This window comes from Taeniopygia guttata, chromosome 2 (assembly GCF_048771995.1).
Source record: "Taeniopygia guttata chromosome 2, bTaeGut7.mat, whole genome shotgun sequence".
Taxonomy (NCBI): domain Eukaryota; kingdom Metazoa; phylum Chordata; class Aves; order Passeriformes; family Estrildidae; genus Taeniopygia; species Taeniopygia guttata.
Window position 1 is genome coordinate 37,950,756 of NC_133026.1, and position 14,100 is coordinate 37,964,855.

Genomic DNA, 14,100 nt, shown 5'->3' on the forward strand with positions numbered 1-14,100 from the left:
AAAAGGTTAGTTGCACAAATCAGTTTGACAAATACCAAAACTTTTGAAGCCTGATGTCCTTTGCATAATGCCCTGTACGATGCATTTCATTCTTACAAGGTACTGCAGATGGAATAAGCACTTTTGTGATATTTGGTTAGTCAATACATTTGAGAAGGGAAACATGGGCAAGAAATGGTCAAATAGCATTATTTACAAGGGTGTATACCAAGAAACTTCTCCCAAACATACTGTCTCAGGGGCACAGGTGGTGGTTCCTGCCCTATTCTTACAAAACACTGCTGTGTACTAACACTTATGAGGCCTTTACTTATTAATAATGGAGGCCTTTGGGCATCCACACTTCAGCAACTTTCACTCAGGCAAAAATTTATTAACTTCAGCATGCAGCTTCCTAGCATCTCTCTGCTAGTCCTTGCAGGAGCAGTACTATCACACTCTCTCATCACACAGGTAGTTTGATAAGGATATCATCACGGGGAGGATATAGACATGGAATCATAAATTATTTTTTCTTCCAGATAGAGAAGGTCAGGAGGTATTACAAATGTGGGATATAGAAATGAAGGATACCTACTCAAAACCCCTTTGTTGCAGTTTTCATTACAGAGCATGTGAGGAATAATGAAAAGACAGCTATATTTCTTTGGTCTACTGACATAAACAGTCAAGAAGATAGAAATTTTATATAGCAGGGAAATTTGCAGGGCATTAAACTATGTTAATGAAAATAAATTAAAAGTATAAAATTTTAGGTTAAATATTGCAAAATTGGCAGTTGGTCATATCTATTTTACAGCAGAACTTTGTCATTTGGGACACGTAAACTAGCATACCAAAGCCAATAAGAAGTTTTGGAAACAGATATTAATTATATTATTTAATATTTTTAGAATAATCTCAATTCTTAGAGCACATGAAAATGAAAATAGGGCCCAGTTAGCAGTACCAATGTTTCTAATATTTGCCATTCTTTTTGCAAACAGCTTAGTCTGGAAAGTTGAAGTCCTCTGAATACAGACAACACTATTAATCATATATTGTACCTTGAGATGGATATCCATCCCTTCCCTCCTTCACACAGGTTGAGAAATCATTAAAGAGAACAAAGCAGAAAGGCACAGCCTGTCAAACTGCACAGCACTAGAAAGGTTATCACACTGCTGTTGCCAACTTCTGTCTTTTCCAGCCTATATGACAGATGAAAATTTTCATTTTTGTGACAAAAGTGGTAATGAGGATAGAAAATGGCACAATATGAATCCAGCTTTCTGACAGAACTCATAATGAGAATCAGAATTGTGCAAAATTAATCTAATCCCATCACAGTATTAAAAGTCAACTCACAGGGGACTTGCTTATACCTATCATTCCCTTTATGTTCTCTAGGAGCACAAACTTATGTGGAAAAAAGATGCAAAAGCAGAATTTGGAGCTAAAAAGGGTTGCTCTACCATAAAATAATGTGGAGACTGATAGAAGATCAACTTCAAGCCTCAGCATTGTAAGTAAATGCATACTAGTACAAACATTTTTTCACACACATAAGTGACAAAACACAACTGGAAGGTAGATTTCCTCTGATCTAGAAGATGGACTATAAACTGGCGTTAACATTTGGAGACAGATGTACTAACATCCATTTAGTAACTTTGCTCCTGTTAAACAGCAATGCTGTGCAGTATTCCTTAAATAGCAATATACTATTTTTAATCATTATTTTTAAAGATACGCAGACTTTCCAGTTTACCTTTGAGTTTTTAAAAGCTCTTTTCAGAACTATCACCATCTTTTTTAATCAGCTGTTGCAAATGAGATCTCAAAACTTAAGTACATGAAAATCAGTTCTGTTAACAATGTTTAGTTTCTAGGAGTTGAAGAGTATAGTTTCTAAACAGTGTATACAGAAAACACTGTAAACAAAAATAATGCAAAATTAGCTGGCAGACAGATCACTAGGCTCAGAAATTTTATTATTTTGGGGAATAGTCCCAGTTATTACTGGAGGAATTCCATTTCATATGCTTCCCTCAGTATGGAAACCTTTTGCTTCAGATATGTAAAAATATCTAGGATAAAATATTCTCCCTCTCATTACTTTCCCTCAGTCTCATTATTCAACTGATATTGAAAACACACATGGAATTACAAATTAATCCCTTCTTAGTTAAAAAAAAAAGGCAGAAGACTAGGTTTACCTTTCATCCTAACAAGCTGCATCAGGCAGATGTAAATATTAGTCAGTCTACACAACAAAAGAGGTAGCAAGCAAGTTTGACTCCTGCAGTCAAAAGTAGCTTATTAGACTAGACTGAAAGTTGCACAGATTCATCCAGTTACACAGAAAGAAATCACACAGGGCTTGTCTGGAAGCATAAGTGGGCCACTTCCACTCAGCACATTCTTCACACGTGGAAAGAGCTGCTACTTCAATGGATTGTAAACTCCTAAGTGTAATTATTGAAATATATCATTTCATAGATACTAAAAAAATCAAATTTCTGTAAGATCTTTACAGGACTGAAAACTGAGAGTATATATGCTGGAACAAATCTAAACAAATAAACATCTACATATATGTAAGACAAGATCTTTAATGACTAAGTTATGACAAAACCAAGCATAACTCATTGTTTCATGACCAAGCACAGTTCATGTTTCCATCTTTTACTTTTGCAAAATTTAGCACTATACAGGTAAAATCATGTTGAAGAAAGCATTTAACTTTACACAGAAGATTTAGTCCAGTGGATATATTATTAGGAAAAGAAAACCACATCAAATTATTTTTAATGGGCTTTTGTTAATCTGTTATTTGACTAAAGTGACAATCACTGAAGTAAACATCATATGTATTTTCAAAATCTAGTATGCCTTTCCTCTTGTAAGAGCCCCATGTGCCTAGTGCAAGGTAATACTTTTTTCTTCAGGAAATAACATATCTCCAAATATAAAATACAAAAGAAAAGGCCCAAATACCATACTTTCAGTTATTTTTCTCTACTTCAGAAGACACTATTTCTGTGATTCCTCCCTGAACCATAGTCACTCATACATTTCAAGGCTACAAATTACCAGAAAAGCGAACTCACGGGCACAAAACATCTTTGCATACAAGAAGGATTCAAATTCTGTTAGAAATATAAACACTGATTTTATTATGGTGGATATACCCTTTAAAAACAGTAAGATGCACAAAAACTGACAGCAAACGGCTTATTTACAACCCTACTGTAACGGTAACAAAGCATTCCCTCAGCTGTATTGCCAAAGTTTTGAGAATCTAATTAATTTTTGCAGTAGTAGAAGGTTCAAAAAACAATAAAAGTAGCAGACACGGAAGGAAGAACATAAGTAACAGTGATATTATGTGTGTTATTAACATCTCTCTGAAGACTTAGAAGCCACTTGCAGTCATATGGCTGGGAAGAAACAGGTGCAGAGCAAATCTCATGAGTTATGTGAAATCTATGCTTATGTGGAGAAGATGCCTGACCTAGCATCCCATCACACCCCTACTTCAACTAACAACTGTTTAAAAGCTTTGTTTCCCCCCTTGCTTGCACCTGTACAATCAAGGAGCTGGACTCCTACTTCCTAGGATATAGCAGTGGCAGGGAGGTGATTTTTTTTTAGAATCTTCCTATAAAAGAATCATAAGGTTAACTTTAACAAGCATGAGGAGTGCTAATTTTTTCCACATGAACTCTTTTGAACTGCAGGAAAAGTCTTTAGATACCTTTAATAAGTTTATTGGACTCATTAGTCCTACAGAGGGAGTGCAGAAACAGCATTTCATATGGAAATGGAGAAGGAGTTATCAAAGCCTGGAAGCAACAGCCTCCAGGACATGAAAGTCTGTAACCAGTAATAGTATTGGCCTTGGAGCAAGAGGTAAGCCTGAATTACTCTTCAGTGCTTCCAGAGGTTTACAGGCACATGGCACAGTACAAACGAAATCTTCAAATACCCTACCCTAAACATACAGGTAGATTTTTTTTTTTTTTGTGCCATTTACATTCCAAGATATTAAGCAACTTGTTATTGTGGCAAGATCTCATCTCATTCCTACACCAGGTTCAGTGGTATTTTTGCATGACAGAACATTGCATGCTGGGCAAAGTGAAACTTATATTAAAAGGTTAAGAACTATTGTGTATAGATGAACACAACAGTGGAGACCTCTATTTAGTGTTACTCAGAATATCCAGATTCTTTTATTATTATTTAGTTAATTCAAGGGGGAAATACAACAGTTTGAGGTGAAAGGGGCTGTAGGACACATCATATGTGTCATGCACATCCTCAGGCCTGGCATGTCATTGTAGAGTGAATGGTGGAACACACACAGCTTCCCTGGCACAACCACACTGGGACAGTTGCCAACCAAGGTGGTGAACAGTGCCCCAACCCTAAATTCCAGGGCAGGGCAAATTCCACACCTCATACTGTCCATTCTCTTTTAGGACCAGGAAATGTTAGTAAATATAAGACATCCGTAAGTAAATAAGACATCCTTTAATAAGAATAATGCATTAATAAAAACATAAATTCAAGTATCAAACCATCATGGGTACCTCCACACACACCAGGACACTCAGCAACTCAAGTGCTTCTATTTTTGAGCAGTTTAGGTTATGTGCAGATGGTTAAGTAATGGGAGATGGAATAATTCTTAGAATAAATTTTACCTTTTCCTAGGAGTAAGTATTCAGTATATTTGAAAAGCATCTGAAAGCTTCACTTTGCCAGTCACTGAAGACAATGGGAGAAACCATGTAGTGTACCAGCCTATAAATCCAGAGTAACTCATCTGCCCTCAGTGCTTTTTACTGTAACTCTTCCCATGATCCTCATCTACAAATCCAGCCTCAAAGCACTCATTTCTAATTTTTTTTTTTTTTGGTGGCAAAATATGATGAGACTTTGAACAGCACTAAAACCCAACCGGTGCTACATCCCTAAAATCCTTAACCTTGGTATCATATATTGGTAGGTTAATTGAAAACTAATTTCTTCCCCTGCTTGTCATAAACCAAAATGCTCACCTCATTATCTTTACTTCTGCTACTTAGTGTCATATTTTACTTCAAAAGAGTCCATGGGCTGTTTCTGACCATCTGTTACTATACTGCATTAAAATCAAGTGTTCACTAGTTTTGGTTTCCTGCTCAAAATCTCTCTTAAAAAAATAATCATAGAACACATAGAAACACTTTGAGAATATTTTGCAAAGTTAATGTGAATGTGCATTTGTGTTCCTGAATGAACCCTTATATAAACAATTTATGCTTGCTGAATACAAAATTAATTTGTGGAGGAATAGGAAGATTTAGGATTAGGAAGAGGAAGGAAGAGGAAGACTTGGTATAGGGAGCATAAGAGAAAAACAGCTGCCTGGACAGGAGCACCTTCCTTCTCCCTCTGGTTGCTGCTGCCCTTCTATGCTTTAAGGAGGATTGAGCTGCTAATTTGCCTCAGTTTTCTCTTCAGATTTATATTGTTCCCTGTACTGAGCCTCTTGGCATAGGACAATATGACAGAAGTACTTTTGGAGACCTCCCCAGCCACTACACCAGTGCCTGCTCCATTAAGCAGTGGATGTCACACCCACAAGAAAGGCCAACATTTTCGTAGCAAGAGTTAGAAGCAAATAAAGTCTTATTAAGCTTTTCCTCCCTCAAGGTTACTATCCCAAGCTAATGACAATATATGAGATAAGTACTGTCAACCCCTGCAGGACACATTAAATTCCAGTTAATACAGATTAGATGACTACTGCAAAAATCATAGTTATAAAGGGTACAGCCCTTTTAACTATCTGGCATCCACTGCAAGGCCAGAGCAATAGCAGGTGCCTCTGTTAAAAGATGTACATCAGCAATCAAGGTTTAGATGATGAAGGTCACTTTTCTCACAGCATCCTTTTAGAGGGAAAAAAGTTCACATTTGATTACTAAGAACAAAGAACAAAAAAACAAACAAAACTATGAGATACAGAAAACATTTGAATAAGAAAAATGCTTTATAGAGAGGGACAAGAGAAATTATATGAAATAGTCTTTATAGTCAACTTTTATAATTTTCTACAAGTACGACCAGGCATAACCCACAGTTGCCACAATCATGATGGATTCTTCAGAGTGTACTGCTGAAGTAGTGGGTGGAGAGTCACTTACCCTGCAAAGGCAGCAAGAAATATACTGGACAAGTAAGCTCCTGAACACACTTAATACTGGTAAGATAATCAAACTTGAACACATGAGTGATGAAGTGTCTGCACTACTACCTCTCTGCAAAAGGAAAATGTGCTCTTGGTCAGAATTGGTGATTGAAATGCTCAGATTGGCAGCAGAATCTTAGAGAAAAACATGCAAAAAAAAAATTATGCACTTACCTTAGCTGAAGGGTCCCTTAAGTTCCAGGGTATAAATTGGCAATAGAGGCTCCAAACACCATGGTGCACAGATGTTAGGAAAGTGTTCACAAAAATATGGACACAAGATGTACAGAAAAAGGTATAGGAAAGAAATATCACAACCAACACAAATACAGTTAATTTCTTTCTGTAAGATCACTGCCAAATTTTAGCACAGAAATTGACATATGACCAGAAAATCCAAATATTGTCTATATAGCCAGTTTTAGATAATTTTACTTTATATCTGTACTTGGATTTTTAGATGTACTTTGCTCTTTCATTTATATTTTTCGGGAAAGTGAGAGAGAAAGACATGTTGGAGCACCAGTATTTTTTTTCTCCTTTCCCCTCACTCCATATCCCACTGTGCTCATCATTCAACAATACACAAAAGCAGATGGTCCACTTCCGTCAACTAATACATTACTACTAAGCCCATTCATCAACCACACAATGCTCAAGACAACAACTCTGTTATTAACTAACCAGCTTCTGTCAAATGATTTTACTAGAATTACTAAATTTACACTGATTTTCTTCCGCATGAAAGACTGCATCAGCAACTAAACAAGGAACGTGCTGGCTGGCGAAACTGCTCTTGAGGAGAGAGGACCATCCACCTGTAGAGCAACAGTGCCACTCACACACCACAAGGCAGCAGCTCAGATAAAAAAAAATGCTTGGAAAAGACAAATCCTTATGGGAATAAATCTCATGGACTCCATTTTCTTCATGGTGGAAAAAGCCCTTTCTTTAGTCACATAATTCCTTTTTATACAGTTTTACAGACCACGTGTGTGACTCCAATTGGTTAGTAGCTTTCTTGCCAATTTCTTTATTGACTGATAACAAGTTGTTGTTCTCTGTTGATTGTTCACTCAAACCCCCAGATTGTGCATGCAGGAAAAGTTGTTTGTGAGAGACAGCTTTCATTTTTCTATCTAATGGTGTGAAAACAGTTTATGCAGGTGCTAGTTGTTTTTTACCCAGGAATAGATTATTACGCTAACAAACTGCTCACAACGGGATTGCTTTCACATGGGAACTTGCAAAGTGCTAGCTTTGACAAAGCCAGCCACTGACTCCAGGGGACAGGTTTGATTTTATTAAGACTTTCTTTGTGATTTTTCTACCTTACTGCAACAAATCCTCATATGCAGTAATTAATCTGCAGCTGGTAACATATTTAAAGCAGTAAAGTCACTGACTTATGTAGAAAAACTCTGATTAGGGCACAAGAATCCCCCAACTAGTTCAAACATACTAACTAGATCTTCCACCACTAATAAGGTTTCTGTGAAGATTTCCTTCCTATCCCATCCGTAATCCTATAAAGTCATAGACAGGTTAGACTTGTAAAATGAACATAGTTTTTCTGCTGTAATTTATAAGCCCACATAGAATGATATAAAATTATATTGAATTTTAAACCTACCTGAGCTCTTCAGACACCTCAATTTGAAATGGAAAAAGATTGAAAGTAACTTCCTTAGTGCACCAGTTTGCAGGCATGACATTTTATTTCAAATCACTGCATGGAGCTGCAGCAGAAGAGATGTGGGAACTGTGGAGACTGGCACTAATCTGGTCTTTTGAGCACATCTGTACATTTAAGATACAACATAAAAAAGCCAAGAGAATGCATCAAACCAGGAAATAAGCAGCAATAATTCATCACAAAATGTAATATCTTATGCCTCTTCTCCCTACTATTTCCCCCCAGTTCTCCACAAAGAAATAGCCTCACAAAAAAGGGGGCTAACAGCATTTCACAACATTAAACAAAGTCTGATTCAGATCATGTGCCTCTACTTCTTCATATTGAGGATAAGAAAAACTAAATTCTTCTGCTAGCTAAAGGAGTTCCGGGGACATTTATGGACCTGTAGGTAAAACCCAGCATCTTGAATTGCCTCCAGAAGTCTCAGGCTCCACAGGTATTAAAGTAATTTTTCATCAGCTTGTGGCCGATTTAAATGGTTTAGTCCAGAGCACAGCATGTGTATTGCATTAATCAAATCTGGACAGGAGAGGCAGGCATTTGAGTTTAGGCTTGTGTGCAGAAGGCACCCTTTCCTCCTCCTTATTTCAGAGGAAGAAAGGCAAGTTGCAATGGCCACTGGAGGGCCAGCCAGAACCTTGGGATAGCTTCTCATGCCATCTCATGTCTTCTCATAACAGTCTTGCTAAAACAAACCTGGGCGAAGCATACATCTCAACATGTTCATTAAGAGTTGAATATAAAAGAAATACTTTCTTCTTGTTTTTGTAAAACTAAATGACACTGACCTAAATTAGACTTTTAAGTAGAAACATTAGGTATTTTGGAAGATTACTCAATGAGACCAGCCACCAGTCTTCCCAATGCTTTTTTTTGTTTCTCATAAAACATTCAGAGCTCAGGTACACAGCCCATGTTTTGCATAGCAGAGAAGTAAACCTATTGCTGTTCTAAAATACCTTTCATACCCCCCATGATGTTGCCTGAAGCCTGGACCAGCATTGCCAAAACTGTGTATTGAATGAACTTAATTACTGTTGCAAATTATGCAGCAGTTCTGGGTCCCTAGCAATGTCCCTCACATAAGCACACAACCTACATGTGATTGCATCACTGCTTCACAGCTTGCACAGCACTCATGCTGGAATGCGTCTTCAGAAAAGAAAATTCTCAGATACAAGACTATAAAGAATATGACTTCAAGGAGAAGCCAAATATTCCCTTCTCCTTGGCACACACTGCAGTGCTAAAGTCAGCACAGTCAACTGATTAGATAGGTAAGTGGAAGTGAAGTGTTTCCTCAAATTAAAATGTCATCCTTCCACACTTTTCAAACACTATTTTCCAAAGAATCATTCTAAAGAAAGACTGGCAGTTTTTCCTTGTTGAGGTCCTTGAAGATAGCAAAAAGCAATATTTTGTGGCCCATAGGGAGCTTAAACACCAATCTTCTTTCTGTATATATAGTCTCACAGACTGAAGTGCCAAACAGATAAAAGTAGATTTCTGATAAGTCCGTCTTCCTCAGTCCCTCTTGGACATTCTGAACTGCCCAGCTGTACACCTCATGGAAAGATGCAGAATACAGATTTGACTTTAAAGACTGACTTTGCTAGAAGCTGAAATCACACATCTTCAGTTGATATTATATTGTTTAATTTATTCTTAATAATCCTGAGTGGCCTCTGAAGAATTATTTCAAATACACATAATTCAAACTTTCATGCACTAAACAAAGATGGAAGACTAAGTATTAAATGTCAGCTTGTCTGTTCTCAGTTGCACATACTGCAAAGAAACATAAGACCAGAATGCAGCATCCATATAGTGCATTGTGTGAAGGGCATTTGAAGCAGTTGACATCACTCAGCAGCTGAGAGCAGGAGACTTGTATCACATGTGAACAGCCTTTAAGTGTTCCAAAGTAAAGTGCATCCACTGGACAGCTATTGTTTAAGAGACATTTAAACAAAAACAAAAAGCAGTGGTAATATTTCATGTGCCATGCAGTTGTATTAATGCAGGGTACTCACTATATTTGCCATTAGGCATAACCCAATATATACTTCTTGGACCAAATTATTTCTGCTGGGCTCACTGCTGCTAAAATAATTTGCAGCTACAGAAATAAAACGTGTAAATGTGGTTTTGACAGAGTAATACAACATTAAGCTTTCAGTGACAGGAACTGGAGTAGTTGAATATGTCTTAACATATTGAAAGTGATTCTGATCACTGGATCTGTAATGTTGCTCACTTATTATTAAATGACAGTCATTAAATCCTTATTTCTCCTTGAGTTTTAATCACTATGAATCATATCTTCATTTGGTTCAGGGTTTCTTGAGCAAGGGTTTTCTACTTTATATACTTACCTTGAACCAAAGCAGGTATTAACTCTGAATTTTCTGGAAACAAAGCAAAAACTTTCATTTGTCTGCACTTGCACCTACTCCATTGATGGAGCATAAAATATTTTCTCCTTCTGTCTCCTTCAAGACACCAAAATAGGTAAGTGTTTTTTATTATTTCACATGTCTTGAGACACATTATATCAGATATAATACGACCATCACACACCCCAGTACACTCTGCTACTAGAAATTAATAATTTATTAAATTTTTTAGATTAAAGTAACTTTTTTCAGCATATTGGCAAAATATCAATTACAAGGATTTCAAGTATATCAGAAGGAAAACTATTCTGGTACATTACGAACTTGTCCTAATGATTTGTACTGCTTGGTACCCGCTATTCTGACTATCAGAGCTCCAATTTTCTCTGTCACATCGGCACAGATTACTGCTGCCAGGAATAAAAAGTAATTCTGGGAGGGAAGAGGATAAAAGTGGATAACCCTCTTGCCAGACAGCAGAACATGTATAAACAAACATACAGTGGCCATAGGCCTTAATTCCTAGGCTCAGTCCAGGAACATTCCTCTGCAGCTCTTGGCAAAGGGCATCACAAAACTGACCTCTCCTCAGGCACTATAAAGAAGATTTGTAATAGAGACATTCTATCCCATTCTCCTATATCTGCCAAGTGCTTTATTCACACACTCAAAAATAAAATTGCTAAACCAAGTTCAAACCAGAGTGCTTCATCCTGAAAGTATTTCTTATTATTAATACTTGCAAAAAAAAAAAAAAAAAAAAAAAGCAGGCCTGCTTCTCCAATCACTTATGCATGTGAGAAGTCTTAAAAGTCCAAAAAGGAGGAAGAGGTAGTAGTCAGGGATCTTCATTGCATAATTGCTTTGCCAGCTAGCTTACACCATAGGCATAAATCTTGGCTGAGTGTTTGACCTCACAGATATTCTCTATCCAATGAAATATTAAATAATCTTCTCCCAATCAAACTCACTTTGAAAGGTTTGTTGTACAACATGCCTTTCTAGGGTTTTCTGTTTGATTTTGTAGTTTTACTCTTTTAAGTTAGGTTATATTACACATCCTTCTCTTCCTGTCTTCATTTGCAGTTAAAGATCCTTACTCCGAGGAAATTTTTCTGGAAACAAGATTCTTATTGCAATTTTTTCCTCCAGGCAGTAAAAGAATATTTTACACCAAGTTAGTGAAGTCTGCAGCTGTACCAATTTTTTATAAAAATATGAATTTTTTTTCCCCTTCCAAAGCAGAAATCCATTTTTAAAATTACGTGTGGTTCTGTGCTTTGGATCATCTGTGATCCTGCCCACTAATCTCTGATCATTCCTGCACTCAAACATGGTATATTTTGTATACTGCTGTTAAAAAAGGTGTTATTTTAGATTACTAGGATTTCCATCTCATAGTTCATTTAGATGAAGATCTACTTCTGGATCCCACTACATCTTAGCAGACAGGATACTGTCCAGACTATTTTTTCAGATGGAATCCCTTCCCATCACTTGGTCCTAAGATACTCCTACTGCACTCTTATCCCTACTAACTCAACAACAGAGTAAATGGCATTCATTTTTTAAATAGTCCTACTGTGCAAGGACTGTAACTCTTTGTTAACAATGTGTACAGTCATAAACAGATTCCAGCGAAGCTTATACTTAGATGAGGAACAGTCTCTACAAAAGGTTGAACTGTATGGACATCTGTCCAAGTCATTGATGATTTGGGTACGTTTTTTTAAAATAAGACAGCATTAGCAACAGAAAAAATGTCCAATGCTGTTAAGAGTCAATACAGAAAAAGTACAAAAGCCCTCTTTAATGAACATGTTGACGACTAATAAGCTATGTTAACTACTCAAGCTGTTTACACACATACTCTATGCAGACACTGTCTGCAAGACAGAAGTGCTTTGTTTACCACTTAACCTTCACACCTAAATCTTAGAAGAGGCACCATACTATGGACTAGGAACAGGTCATGTCATTTGGTCTCTGCTTTTTGAACTTGTAGATGTCCTAGAACAACAGAGGTGTTTGTGTAAGGCTCCTCTGCAAGGTTTGAGTGCAGAGATTTGATTACACATCTATGCTGCTTCTGAACAGAAGACTGCTGGTAGCTGACAACTTTCTCCATCTGCTTTGCCTTCCTTCCTGACTGCTACCAGTGCTCCCCAAATTACCACAGGGTATTCCCAAGATTGTCACCTGGTCTGTGTAAGCAAGGAATACACCCATTCATTTACTTTCCCACCACTTGAAGTTAGGTTTTGAAGACAAAGTATTTCTTCATGCTTCTGAATCCCAGTGGTGGCCAGCATCAAGGAAAACACAGACTTTTCAAACAATTCAGAACTCCAGTTTGAGACAGACTTTACAAGCACCATAGCTGACCCCCTCAAGACCTATCAGAAGGAAGTGGATTAGTCTTCCTCATCACAACACTTCATTTTCTATAGATAGTCTACACAAGCAGAACAAATCTCAGCCTGAGGCACACATCTTCCACATGGGCCTGCTATGCTCGTGCTAATGCAAGACACTTAGGCTACAGAATATAATTTCTTCTTTCATCTTCTAAAGGCCTACACCGCCATCTTGCCCTTAATAACCAGTAATATAATTCCTTAGGAAAACAGGCACCTACTCCTTCTTAGTGGCTAGTGTAACAAGTACATGTTTTTCTCTTAATTATGTCTTATGAAACATATTCTCTTTATCTTGGTGGTTTATGCTTTAGAAACTGTATTTCTGCAATCAGAGTCCTAGGGCTTAAGAGTAGTGTACAACCTCATCTCCCAGTGAGCACAGGAACAAGTCCTTAATAGATCTAGATATTTTGGAAAGACTCAAGAGAATGCCAAGAAATTAACTATGCCACACAGCTCTCAATTAGCCAATTTTGGGTGCTTCTTACAGAACTATTTGTGCGTAAGCAGAGTGGCTATGTTTACTGCTTAGTGCTGCACATTTCACACAGTCCCTTAAAAATTTTGTTTTCTAAAGAAAGAAAAGTGTACTATAGAAAAAAAAAACACCAGCCAAAAACACAGATTCAAGGGACTGTGTAATAAGCAATAACAAGGTTATGTGTAAGTCATTCTGAAAGCATTTAAGGAAGAACAACATTTATTACTGTCAAGCTATTGAATAGAAACTTCTCAGACAGTAGCAAAAGAAACTGGTTTCTCAACACTTTATACTATATTCCATTATCTTTAACCCCCACCATCCCTATCCTCCCTTCCCCATCTTTGGTAATCAGCTTCTAGCTCATTTTCCAGCCTGAAGTGCTATCATCACAAATAAAAAAGAATAGGACATTTAGATGACTTACATCCCCAGCTTTATTTTTGGCTTTCTTGACCTTCTGGCAAGTTGTTTTACCATGAAAATTTCATTAAAGTCTCTATTAAATTCAGAATGGAAGATGTCAAGGAGGATAGAATCTATTTTAAGGGCATTAGTAACTATAGAGAAGGCTATACATTAATGCTGTATCAAAACAGCAAAGGCAATAATAGCTTTCTGCATTATGGAGCATCTTTTCTCCCTTACTTAAGGGAGAGTGCTCTCTTAGATTATTCAAGATTTCTTCATATGTAAAATTAATCTGTAATGATTCCACTGAGCCAAGGAGATACAGTACTATGGAAATAAGATCTTGGCATAAAACCCTCAAAGCCATACCCATATAGAGAAATGGGTACTTATCACATGGTCCGATCAACAGTAAAAATAAACCAGCTAAAATCTATGCTTTTATTCCTGTTTCTCCCTCTGCAGAGACT

The 14,100-nt window shown here is 37.1% G+C and overlaps 1 long non-coding RNA gene across 2 annotated transcripts in view; it reads left to right on the forward strand.

Moving 5' to 3' along the window:
- Positions 1–14,100, forward strand: part of LOC121469452 (uncharacterized) — a 159,129-nt gene that overhangs the window by 61,267 nt on the left and 83,762 nt on the right. For both annotated transcript variants that reach the window (XR_012054575.1, XR_012054576.1), the window contains exon 2: positions 1,390–1,504. This is a non-coding gene — a long non-coding RNA (uncharacterized lncRNA). The remainder of the gene's footprint in view (positions 1–1,389; positions 1,505–14,100) is intronic.